This window comes from Pseudophryne corroboree, chromosome 11 (assembly GCF_028390025.1).
Source record: "Pseudophryne corroboree isolate aPseCor3 chromosome 11, aPseCor3.hap2, whole genome shotgun sequence".
In the NCBI taxonomy this organism is placed as follows: domain Eukaryota; kingdom Metazoa; phylum Chordata; class Amphibia; order Anura; family Myobatrachidae; genus Pseudophryne; species Pseudophryne corroboree.
In genome coordinates this window covers 82,214,251-82,226,262 of record NC_086454.1, presented here as the reverse complement: position 1 = coordinate 82,226,262, position 12,012 = coordinate 82,214,251, and the positions used below count along the sequence as shown (strand labels likewise).

Here is a 12,012-nt window from a genome sequence, read left to right as displayed (position 1 = left end):
CCTATCTCCTCAGCACACTGGCGCCATTTTCCCTCACAGCTCCGTTGGAGGGAAGCTCCCTGGCTCTCCCCTGCAGTCACTACACTACAGAAAGGGTTAAAAAAGAGAGGGGGGCACTAATTAGGCGCAGTATTAACTATACAGCAGCTATAAGGGGAAAAACACTTATATAAGGTTATCCCTGTATATATATAGCGCTCTGGTGTGTGCTGGCAAACTCTCCCTCTGTCTCCCCAAAGGGCTAGTGGGGTCCTGTCCTCTATCAGAGCATTCCCTGTGTGTGTGCTGTATGTCGGTACTTTTGTGTCGACATGTATGAGGAGAAAAATGATGTGGAGACGGAGCAGATTGCCTGTAATAGTGATGTCACCCCCTAGGGGGTCGACACCTGAGTGGATGAACTGTTGGAAGAAATTACGTGACAGTGTCAGCTCTGTATAAAAGACAGTGGTTGACATGAGACAGCCGGCTACTCAGCTTGTGCCTGTCCAGACGTCTCATAGGCCGTCAGGGGCTCTAAAGCGCCCGTTACCTCAGATGGCAGATATAGACGCCGACACGGATACTGACTCCAGTGTCGACGGTGAAGAGACAAATGTGACTTCCAGTAGGGCCACACGTTACATGATTGAGGCAATGAAAGATGTTTTACACATTTCTGATAATACGAGTACCACCAAAAAGGGGTATTATGTTCGGTGAGGAAAAACTACCTATAGTTTTCCTGAATCTGAGAAATTAAATGAGGTGTGTGATGATGCGTGGTTTTCCCCCGATAACAACTGATAATTTCTGAAATGTTATTGGCATTATATCCTTTCCCGCCAGAGGTTAGGGTGCGTTGGGAAACACCCCCTAGGGTGGATAAAGCGCTCACACGCTTGTAAGGGCTCTACCCTCTCCTGAGATGGCCGCCCTTAAGGATCCTGCTGATAGAAAGCAGGAGGGTATCCTAAAATGTATTTACACACATACTGGTGTTATACTGCGACCAGCAATCGCCTCAGCCTGGATGTGCAGTGCTGGGTTGGCGTGGTCGGATTCCCTGACTGAAAATATTGATACCCTAGATAGGGACAGTATATTTTTGCCTATAGAGCATTTAAAAGATGCATTTCTATATATGCGTGATGCACAGCGGAATATTTGCCGACTGGCATCAAGTCTAAGTGCGTTGTCCATTTCTACCAGTAGAGGGTTATGGACACGTCAGTGGTCAGGTGATGCGTATTCCAAACGGCATTTGGAAGTATTGCCTTATTAAGGGGAGGAGTTATTTGGGGTCGGTCTTTCAGACCTGGTGGCCACGGCAACAGCTGGGAAATCCACGTTTGTACCCCAGGTCGCCTCTCAACATGAGAAGACGCCGTATTATCAGGCGCAGTCTTTTCGTGGACAAGCGGGCAAAAGGTTCCTAATTTCTGCCCCGTGACAGAGGGAGAGGAAAAAGGCTGCAGAAATCAGCCAGTTCCCAGGAACAGAAACCCTCTCCCGCCTCTGCCAAGCCCTCAGTATACGCTGGGGCTTTACAAGCAGAATCAGGCACGGTGGGGGGCCCGTCTCAATGAATTTCAGCGCGCAGTGGGCTCACTCGCAAGTAGACCCCTGGATCCTTCAGGTGATATCTCAGGGGTACAAATTAGAATTCGAGACGTCTCCCCCTCGCCGTTTCCTAAAGTCGGCTTTACCGATGTCTCCTTCTGACAGGGAGACAGTTTTGGAAGCCATTCACAAGCTGTATTCCCAGCAGGTGATAATCAAGATACCCCTCCTGCAACAGGGAACGGGGTATTATTCCACACTGTTGTGGTACCGAAGCCGGACGGCTCGGTGAGACCGATTCTAAATCTAAAATCTTTGAACACTTACATACAGAGGTTCAAATTCAAGATTGAGTCACTCAGAGCAGTGATTGCGAACCTGGAAGAAGGGGACTACATGATGTCTCGGGACATCAAGGATGCTTACCTTCATGTCAAAATTTACCCTTCTCACCAAGGGTACCTCAGGTTTATGGTACAGAACTGTCACTATCAGTTCAGACGCTGCCGTATGGATGGTCCACGGCACCCCGGGTCTTTACCAAGGTAATGGCCGAAATGATGATATTCCTTCGAAGGAAGGGAATTTTAGTTATCCCTTACTTGGACAATTCCCTGATAAGGGTAAGATCCAGGGAACAGTTGGAGGTCGGGGTAGCACTATCTCAGGTAGTGTTGCGGCAGCACGATTGGATTCTCAATATTCCAAAATCGCAGCTGGTTCCGACGACTTGTCTTCTGTTCCTAGGGATGATCCTGGACACAGTCCAGAAAAAGGTGTTTCTCCCGGAGGAGAAAGCCAGGGAGTTATCCGAGCTAGTCAGGAACCTCCTAAAACCGAGCCAAGTCTCAGTGCATCAATGCACAAGGGTTCTGGGTAAAATGGTGGTTTCCTACGAAGCAATCCCATTCGGCAGATTCCACGCAAGAACTTTCCAGTGGGACCTGCTGGACAAATGGTCCGGGTCGCATCTTCAGATGCATCAGCGGATAACCCTGTCACCAAGGACAAGGGTGTCCCTCCTGTGGTGGTTGCAGAGTGCTCATTTTCTAGAGGGCTGCAGATTCGGCATTCAGGACTGGGTCCTGGTGACCACGGATGCCAGCCTGCGAGGCTGGGGAGCAGTCACACAGGGAAGGAATATCCAGGGCTTATGGTCAAGCCTGGAGACATCACTTCACATAAATATCCTGAAGCTAAGGGACATTTACAATGCTCTAAGCTTAGCAAGACCTCTGCTTCAAGGTCAGCCGGTGTTGATCCAGTCGGACAACATCACGGCAGTCACCCACGTAAACAGACAGGGTGGCACAAGAAGCAGGAGGGCAATGGCAGAAGCTGCAAGGATTCTTCGCTGGGCGGAAAATCATGTGATAGCACTGTCGGCAGTATTCATTCCGGGAGTGGACAACTGGGAAGCAGACTTCCTCAGCACGACCTCCACCCGGGAGAGTGGGGACTTCATCCAGAAGTCTTCCACATGATTATAAATCGTTGGGAAAAACTCGACAGGTATTGCGCCAGGTCCAGGGACCCTCAGGCAATAGCTGTAGACGCTCTGGTAACACCGTGGGTGTACCAGTCAGGGTATGTGTTCCCTCCTCTGCCTCTCATACCCAAGGTACTGAGATTGATAAGATGGAGAGGAGTAAGCACTATATTCGTGGCTCCGGATTGGCCAAGAAGGACTTGGTAACCGGAACTTCAAGAGATGCTCACGGAGGATCCGTGGCCTCTACCTCTAAGAAGGGACCTGCTCCGGATGAAGTCATCCCTATCCTGATCAAAGCCAGGAAGGATGTAACCGCAAAAACATTATCACCGCAATTGGCGAAAATATGTTGCGTGGTGCGAGGCCAGTAAGGCCCGACGGAGGAAATTCAACTGGGTCGATTCCTACATTTCCTGCAAACAGGAGTGTCTATGGGCCTGAAATTGGGGTCCATTAAGGTTCAAATTTCGGCCCTGTCAATTTTCTTCCAAAAAGAACTAGCTTCAGTCCCTGAAGTTCAGACGTTTGTAAAAGGGGTACTGCATATACAGCCTCCTTTTGTGCCTCCAGTGGCACTTTGGGATCTTAATGTAGTTTTGGGTTCCAAAAGTCACATTGGTTTGAACCACTTAAATCTGTGGAGTTAAAATATCTCACATGGAAAGTGGTCATGCTGTTGGCCCTGGCCTGGGCCAGGCGCGTGTCAGAATTGGCGGCTTTATCCTGTAAAAGCCCTTATCTGATTTTCCATTCGGACAGGGCGGAATTGAGGACTCGTCCTCAGTTTCTCCCTAAGGTGGTTTCAGCGTTTCACCTGAACCAACCTATTGTGGTGCCTGCGGCTACTAGGGACTTGGAGGACTCCAAGTTGCTAGACGTTGTCAGGGCCCTGAAAATATATGTTTCCAGGACGGCTGGAGTCAGAAAACTGACTCGCTGTTTATCCTGTATGCACCCAACAAGCTGGGTGCTCCTGCTTCTAAGCAGACTATTGCTCGTTGGATTTGTAGTACAATTCAGCTTGCACATTCTGTGGCAGGTCTGCCACAGCCAAAAATCTGTAAATGCCCACTCCACAAGGAAGGTGGGCTCATCTTGGGAGGCTGCCCGAGGGGTCTCGGCTTTACAACTTTGCCGAGCAGCTACTTGGTCAGGAGCAAATACGTTTGTAAAATTCTACAAAATTGATATCCTGGCTGAGGAGGACCTGGAGTTCTCTCATTTGGTGCTGCAGAGTTATCCGCACTCTCCCGCCCGTTTGGGAGCTTTGGTATAATCCCCATGGTCCTTACGGAGTCCCCAGCATCCACTTAGGACGTTAGAGAAAATAAGAATTTACTTACCGATAATTCTATTTCTCATAGTCCGTAGTGGATGCTGGGCGCCCATCCCAAGTGCGGATTGTCTGCAATACTGGTACATAGTTATTGTTACCAAAAAATCGGGTTATTGCTGTAGTGAGCCATCTTTTCTAGAGGCTCCTCTGTTATCATGCTGTTAACTGGGTTCAGATCACAAGTTGTACGGTGTGATTGGTGTGGCTGGTATGAGTCTTACCCGGGATTCAAAATCCTTCCTTATTGTGTACGCTCGTCCGGGCACAGTATCCTAACTGAGGCTTGGAGGAGGGTCATAGGGGGAGGAGCCAGTGCACACCAGATAGTCCTAAAGCTTTCTTTAGATGTGCCCAGTCTCCTGCGGAGCCGCTATTCCCCATGGTCCTTACGGAGTCCCCAGCATCCACTACGGACTATGAGAAATAGAATTATCGGTAAGTAAATTCTTATTTTTTCCTGCATCTGACGAATTAAATGAGGTGTGTGAGGAAGCGTGGACTTTCCCAGATAAGAAATTGATCATTTCTAAACGGTTAATGGCTGCGTACCCTTTCCCGCCAGAGGATAGGTCACGCTGGGAAACACCCCCTAGGGTAGATAAAGCATTGACACGCTTATCAAAGAAGGTGGCACTACCGTCTCCGGATACGGCCGCCCTAAAAGAACCTGCTGATAGAAAGCTGGAAAGTACCCTAAAAGCTATATACACACACACTGGCATTATATTGAGACCCGCTATTGCATCAGCTTGGATGTGCAGTGCTGCTGCGGCGTGGTCAGACTCCCTGTCGGAAAACATTGATACCATGGATAGGGACAATATTTTGCTAACGATTGACCATATAAAAGACGCGGTCTTATACATGCGTGATGCACAGAGGGATATTTGCCGGCTGGCATAAAAAATAAGCGCTATGTCCATTGCCGCCAGACGGGGGTTATGGACTAGGCAATGGTCAGGTGATGCCGACTCCAAGCGGCACATGGAAGTTTTACCCTATAAAGGGGTGGAACTTTTTGGGGAAGGTCTTTCAGACCTCGTTTCCACAGCTACTGCTGGGAAATCGACTTTTTTGCCACAGGCTACCCCACAGCAAAAGAAAGAACCGTATTATCAGGTACAGTCCTTTCGGACCCAGAAAAATAAGCGGGCTAGAGGCTCATCCTTTCTGCCGAGGGGCAGAGGAAGGGGGAAAAAGCTGCAGCACACAGCTAGTTCCCAGGAGCAGAAGTCCTCCCCTGCGTCCGGTAAGTCCACAGCATGACGCTGGGGCTGCTCAGGCGGAATCGGGAACGGTGGGGGCACGTCTCAGGTTTTTCAGCACACAGTGGGCTCTCTCACAAGTGGATCCCTGGGTCCTTCAAGTAGTATCTCAGGGGTACAGGCTGGAATTCGAGACGTCTCCCCCCCCGCCGTTTCCTAAAATCTGCCTTGCCGGCAACTCCCTCTGCCAGGGAGGCAGTGTTGGTGGCTATTCAAAAACTGTATTCACAGAAAGTGATCGTCAAGGTACCCCTCCTTCAGCAAGGAAAGGGTTACTACTCCACAATGTTTGTGGTACCGAAACCGGACGGTTCGGTGAGACCCATCTTAAATTTAAAAACCTTGAACACTTATATCAAAAGGTTCAAGTTCAAGATGGAATCGCTCAGGGCGGTTATTGCGAGCCTGGAGGAGGGGGATTACATGGTATCCCTGGACATCAAGGATCCGTACCTGCATGTCCCCATTTACCCTCCGCACCAGGAGTACCTCAGATTTGTGGTACAGGACTGTCACTATCAGTTCCAGACGCTGCCGTTCGGGTTATCCACGGCACCGAGGGTCTTTACCAAGGTAATGGCCGAAATGATGATACTCCTTCGCAAGAAGGGAGTTTTAATTATCCCGTACTTGGACGATCTCCTGATAAAGGCGAGGTCCAAAGAACAGTTGATAGTGGGGGTGGCACTTTCTCAGGAAGTGCTACAACAGCACGGCTGGATTCTAAACATTCCAAAGTCACAGCTGGTCCCGACGACACGTCTTCTGTTCCTGGGAATGATTCTGGACACAGACCAGAAAAGAGTGTTTCTTCCACTGGAAAAAGCCGAGGAATTGTCATCTCTGGTCAGAGACATTCTAAAACCAGGAAAAGTGTCGGTACATCAATGCACACGAGTCCTGGGAAAAATGGTAGCTTCGTACGAAGCAATTCCATTCGGAAGGTTCCATGCAAGGACGTTCCAGTGGGACCTGTTGGACAAATGGTCCGGGTCCCATCTCCAGATGCAACAGCGGATAACCCTATCGGCCAGAACCAGGGTGTCGCTGCTGTGGTGGCTGCAGAGGGCTCATCTACTAGAGGGCCGCAGATTCGGAATACAGGACTGGGTCCTGGTGACCATGGATGCCAGCCTTCGGGGCTGGGGGGCAGTCACAAAGGGAAGAAATTTCCAAGGACTGTGGTCAAATCAGGAGATTTCTCTTCACATAAATATCCTGGAGTTAAGGGCCATTTACAATGCCCTAAGCCAGGCAAGACCCCTGCTTCAAAACCAGCCGGTACTGATCCAGTCAGACAACATCACGGCGGTCGCCCATGTAAACAGACAGGGCGGCACGAGAAGCAGGATGGCGATGGCAGAAGCCACAAGGATTCTCAGATGGGCAGAGAATCCTGTGTTAGCACTGACGGCAGTGTTCATTCCGGGAGTGGACAACTGGGAAGCAGACTTCCTCAGCAGGCACGACCTCCACCCGGGAGAATGGGGACTTCATCCAGAAGTCTTCCAAATGCTGGTCAACCGGTGGGAAAAACCACAGGTAGACATTATGGCGTCCCGCCTCAACAAGAAGTTGAAAAGATATAGCGCCCGGTCAAGAGACCCTCAGGCGATAGCGGTGGACGCTCTAGTGACACCATGGGTGTACCAGTCGGTTTATGTGTTTCCTCCTCTACCTCTCATACCCAACGTACTGAGAATAATAAGAAGGTGAGGAGTGAAAACCATACTCGTGGTTCCGGATTGGCCAAGAAGAGCTTGGTACCCGGAACTTCAAGAGATGCTTACAGAGGACCCTTGGCCTCTGCCGCTCAGACAAGACCTGCTGCAGCAGGGACCCTGTCTGTTCCAAGACTTACCGTGGCTGCGTTTGACGGCATGGCGGTTGAACACCGGATCCTGAAGGAAAAGGGTATTGCGGAGGAAGTCATCCCTACCCTGATCAAAGCCAGGAAGGATGTCACCGCAAGACATTATCACCGCATTTAGCGAAAATATGTTGCTTGGTGTGAGGCCATGAAGGCCCCGACGGAGGAATTTCAACTGGGTCGATTCCTGCACTTCCTGCAAGCAGGGGTGACATTGGGCCTCAAATTGGGGTCCATAAAGGTCCAGATTTCGGCTCTGTCGATTTTCTTCCAAAAAGAACTGGCTTCACTGCCCGAAGTTCAGACTTTTGTCAAAGGAGTACTGCATATTCAGCCTCCTTTTGTGCCCCCAGTGGCACCTTGGGATCTCAATGTGGTTTTGGCATTCCTGAAATCACATTGGTTCGAACCACTTAAGACTGTGGATTTAAAATATCTCACGTGGAAAGTGGTCATGCTGTTGGCCTTGGCGTCGGCCAGGCGGGTTTCAGAATTGGCGGCTTTGTCTTGTAAAAGCCCTTATCTGATTTTCCATATGGATAGGGCGGAATTGAGGACTCGTCCTCAGTTTCTCCCAAAGGTGGTCTCAGCTTTTCACTTGAACCAACCTATTGTGGTGCCTGCGGCTACTAGGGACTTGGAGGATTCCAAGTTGCTGGACGCAGTCAGGGCCCTAAAAATTTATATTTCCAGGATGGCTGGAGTCAGAAAGACTGACTCGCTGTTTATCCTGTATGCACCCACCAAGCTGGGTGCTCCTGCTTCTAAGCAGCCTATTGCGCGCTGGATTTGTAGCACTATTCAGCTGGCGCATTCTGCGGTAGGCTTACCGCAGCCTAAATCTGTAAAAGCCCATTCCACACGGAAGGGGGCTCATCTTGGGCGGCTGCCCGAGGGGTCTCGGCTTTACAACTTTGCCGAGCAGCTACTTGGTCGGGGGCAAACACGTTTGCAAAATTCTACAAATTTGATACCCTGGCTGAGGAGGACCTGGAATTCTCTCATTCGGTGCTGCAGAGTCATCCGCACTTTCCCGCCCGTTTGGGAGCTTTGGTATAATCCCCATGGTCCTTACGGAGTCCCCAGCATCCACTAGGACGTCAGAGAAAATAAGATTTTACTCACCGGTAAATCTATTTCTCGTAGTCCGTAGTGGATGCTGGGCGCCCATCCCAAGTGCGGATTGTCTGCAATACCTGTACATAGTTATTGTTACAAAAATCGGGTTTTGTTGTGAGCCATCTCTTCAGAGGCTCCATTTGTTATCATACTGTTAACCGGGGTTCCTATCACGTGTTATATGGTGTGATTGGTGTGGCTGGTATGAGTCTTACCCGGGATTCAAAAATCCTTCCTTATTGTGTCAGCTCTTCCGGGCACAGTTCCTAACTGAGGCTTGGAGGAGGGTCATAGGGGGAGGAGCCAGTGCACACCAGATAGTCCTAAATCTTTCTTAGATGTGCCCAGTCTCCTGCGGAGCCGTCTATTCCCCATGGTCCTTACGGAGTCCCCAGCATCCACTACGGACTACGAGAAATAGATTTACCTGTGAGTAAAATCTTATTTTTTACCTTATGTTCCCCCGCAGCAAAAGAAAACACCACAATATCAGATGCAGTCCTTTCGGTCGCATAAGTCTAGGAGAGGTCGGGGCTCTTCCTTCCTCGCCAGAGGTAAGGGTAGAGGGAAAAGAATGCCTGCTATGGCTAGTTCCCAGGAGCAGAAGTCCTCCCCGGCTTCTACTAAATCCACCGCATGACGCTGGGGCTCCTCTGAGGGAGTCCTCGCCGGTGGGGGCACGTCTTCGACTCTTCAGCCACGTCTGGGTTCAGTCAGACGTGGATCCTTGGGCAATGGAAATTGTATCCCAAGGCTACAAGCTGGAATTCAAAGACGCGCCTCCTCGCCGGTTTTTCAAATCGGCTTTACCAGCTTCTTCCCCAGAAAGGGAGATAGTTTTAGCTGCAATCCAAAAACTGTGTCAACAACAAGTGGTTGTCGAGGTTCCCCTAGTTCAACGGGGAAGGGGTACTATTCAACCCTATTTGTGGTCCCGAAACCGTATGGCTCGGTCAGACCCATTCTAAATTTAAAATCCCTAAACCTGTACTTGAAAAAGTTCATATTCAAGATGGAATCGCTCCGGGCAGTTATCTCCAGCCTGGAAGGGGGGGATTTTATGGTGTCACTAGACATAAAGGATGCATACCTTCATGTCCCCATATATCCCCCTCATCAGGCGTACCTGAGATTCGCTGTACAGGACTGTCATTACCAGTTTCAGACGTTGCCGTTTGGGCTTTCCACGGCCCCGAGGATTTTCACCAAGGTAATGGCGGAAATGATGGTGCTCCTGCGCAGGTAGGGAGTCACAATTATCCCATACTTGGACGATCTCCTGATAAAAGCGAGATCGAGAGATCAGTTGCTGAAAAGCGTGTCGCTCTCCCTGAGAGTGCTGCAGCACCATGGCTGGATTCTGAATCTACCAAAGTCGCAGTTGGTTCCAACGACTCAGCTATCTTTCGAAGGCATGATTCTGGACACGGAACAAAAGAGGGTTTTTCTCCCGATGGAAAAAGCCCAGGAACTCCAGAACATGGTCAGAGACCTGTTAAAACCGAAAAGAGTGTCAGTCCATCAATGCACTCGAGTACTGGGAAAAATGGTGGCAACCTACGAGGCCATCCCCTTCGGCAGGTTTCATGCGAGGACATTTCAGTGGGACCTTCTGGACAAGTGGTCCGGGTCCCATCTTCAAATTCATCAGAAAATAAGCCTGTCCCCCAGGGCCAGGGTGTCTCTCCTGTGGTGGCTGCAGAGTGCTCATCTTCTAGAGGGTCGCAGGTTCGGCATTCAAGACTGGGTTCTGGTGACCACGGACGCGAGCCTCTGAGGATGGGCAGCAGTCACACAAGGAAGACATTTTCAGGGAACATGGTCAAGCCAGGAGGCTTGTCTGCACATCAACATACTGGAATTAAGGGCCATATACAACGGCCTACGACAAGCGGAGAATCTTCTTCGCGACCTACCGGTTCTGATTCAATCAGACAACGTCACAGCCGTGGCTCATGTAAACCGCCAAGGCCGGGACAAAGAGCAGAGTGGCAATGGCGGAAGCTACACGGATTCTGCGCTGGACGGAAAATCACGTAAGCGCTCTGTCAGCAGTCTTCATTCCGGGAGTGGACAACTGGGAAGCAGACTTCCGCAGCAGACACGATCTCCATCCAGGAGAGTGGAGACTTCATCAAGAAGTCTTTGCAGAGATAACAAGTCTTTGGGGACTTCCTCAAATAGACATGATGGCGTCACGCCTCAACAAGAAGCTTCGGAGGTATTGTGCCAGGTCAAGGGACCCTCAGGCAGTAGCGGTAGACGCCCTGGTGACACCATGGGTGTTTCAGTCGGTCTATGTATTACTTCCTCTTCCTCTCATCTCCAAAATATTGAGAATCATAAGAAGAAAGAGAGTGCAGACAATATTCATTGTTCCAGATTGGCCTCGAAGGGCCTGGTATTCAGATCTTCAGGAGATGCTCACAGAAGATCCATGGCCTCTTCCTTTCAGGGAGTACCTGTTGCAGCAGGGGCCCTGTGTGTTCCAAGACTTACCGCGGTTACGTTTGACGGCATGGCGGTTGAACACCGAATCTTAGCTGGAAAAGGTATTCCGGAAGAAGTCATCCCATCTCTGATAAGGGCTAGGAAGGAGGTGACGGCGAAACATTATCACCGTATCTGGTGGAAGTATGTTTCTTGGTGTGAAGCCAAGAATGCTCCTACGGAAGATTTCCACCTTGGCTGTTTTCTCCACTTTTTACAGACAGGAGTGGATATGGGCCTGAAGTTAGGCTCCATTAAGGTACAGATTTCGGCCCTATCTATATTCTTTCAGAAGGAATTGGCTTCTCTCCCAGAAGTCCAGACTTTTGTAAAGGGAGTGCTGCACATCCAGCCTCCTTTTGTGCCCCCAGTGGCACCATGGGACCTTAATGTGGTGTTACAGTTCCTTAAGTCACACTGGTTTGAACCTCTTCAAACAGTGGAGTTGAAATTTCTCACTTGGAAAGTGGTCATGTTGTTAGCCTTGGCATCTGCGAGGCGGGTGTCCGAATTGGCGGCTTTGTCTCACAAGAGCCCCTATCTGATTTTCCATGTAGATAGAGCAGAGTTGAAGACTCGTCCTCAATTTCTGCCTAAGGTGGCTTCACCGTTTCATATGAACCAACCTATTGTGGTGCCTGTGGCTACGGGGGACTTGGAGGATTCCAAGTCTCTTGATGTAGTCCAGGCCTTAAAAGTTTATGTAGCCAGGACGGCTCGGATTAGGAAAACAGAGGCACTGTTTGTCTTGTATGCTGCCAACAAGGTTGGCGCCCCTGCTTCTAAGCAGACTATTGCCCGCTGGATCTGTAACACGATTCAGCAGGCTCATTCTACAGCTGGATTGCCGGTACCAAGTTCGGTAAAGGCCCATTCCACTAGGAAGGTGGGCTCTTCT

At 50.0% G+C, this 12,012-nt stretch overlaps 1 protein-coding gene across 2 annotated transcripts in view; it reads left to right on the top strand.

Moving 5' to 3' along the window:
• The window catches only part of CCDC73 (coiled-coil domain containing 73), a 410,197-nt gene that overhangs the window by 13,580 nt on the left and 384,605 nt on the right, over positions 1 to 12,012 (top strand). The gene's annotated exons all lie outside the window — the stretch shown is intronic.